Here is a 1,019-nt window from a genome sequence, read left to right as displayed (position 1 = left end):
GCCACAGTTCTGACTCCAAAGGCACCATGGCTATGTGCAGGAAAGGTTCTTTAGATCTGTGTTCGATAATCTTTGTATCCCTGGGTAGTTCACCAAACAACCTCCTGGTGGTATTTTCATATGTGCATCAAATCAATGTTTTTACACACTTCCGATTCCAACATATCCTGAAATTTGATAAAATACAATCACAAAATATTGAGGAAAAACTCAAACTTCTGACAACTCAAGATTAGTCTACATTTCAGTAAAAACTGCTATGTTTTATAGTAACTGTTGTATTTTTTTTATTTACATTAGAGGCAAGATTTATCTTTAATTTGTCACATAGTTCTGTCATTTTCAAGGATGAATGAATCTTTCTTTTTTTTTTGAAAATTTCACTAAGATGGCAACTTTTTGATTAATAATTCAGTATGTGGGGAATTTCTGATCAAAGTGCAATAAAATTTATCAAAAATCATAGGCTTCTCCTAACAATGCTAATGATTCAGTATGGAGATTTGTCTTAATTGATTCAATTCATCTATATCTCGACATTCATAACACAAGCCTATCATGATGATCAGTGTTAATGCTATCTATTGGCAACAATGCAAAGATGGTCTTAAAGTGGAGATTCATAACAATTAAATATAGATCAAAGCCACAAGACATGACAACCAACAGACATACCAGGACCTTAGGTACGTCAATCAATGAGCAGAAATTTATAGATATAAACATACCACTTCTCTCTTCAATTCTTCCAGCTTCACTTTTGTCAAAGAAATATCCTGAAATTTGTAAAAGATTGATATAAATAAAACTTTAACTGTTTCTTTGCCGATATAGCCAGAAAGTTTAGTAGAATGTTGATATATCCAGAAAGCTTAGTAGAATTTAAGTTATTTCTAAGTAAATAAAAATTAAATGGATCTTTAAGGAGCATGATTTTTATCCCTAGATTGTAACTTACTGGAGGTAGACTGTGGTAGGTCTGTAGCTTGGCCTTGAGTGGGGCCATCTGGTCCTTCAGC

General features: G+C 32.9%; 1 long non-coding RNA gene across 1 annotated transcript; it reads right to left on the bottom strand.

Moving 5' to 3' along the window:
* Positions 1–118: 118 nt before the first annotated feature.
* LOC117319549 lies at positions 119–1,019 on the bottom strand. The gene is made up of 3 exons (XR_004530763.1): positions 959–1,019; positions 729–776; positions 119–167 (listed from the first exon to the last, which is right to left on the bottom strand). It is a non-coding gene; the product is annotated as an uncharacterized LOC117319549 (long non-coding RNA).

Source organism: Pecten maximus, unplaced genomic scaffold (assembly GCF_902652985.1).
Source record: "Pecten maximus unplaced genomic scaffold, xPecMax1.1, whole genome shotgun sequence".
Classification (NCBI taxonomy): Eukaryota; Metazoa; Mollusca; class Bivalvia; order Pectinida; family Pectinidae; genus Pecten; species Pecten maximus.
This window is presented reverse-complemented; position numbering and strand designations above follow the sequence as displayed.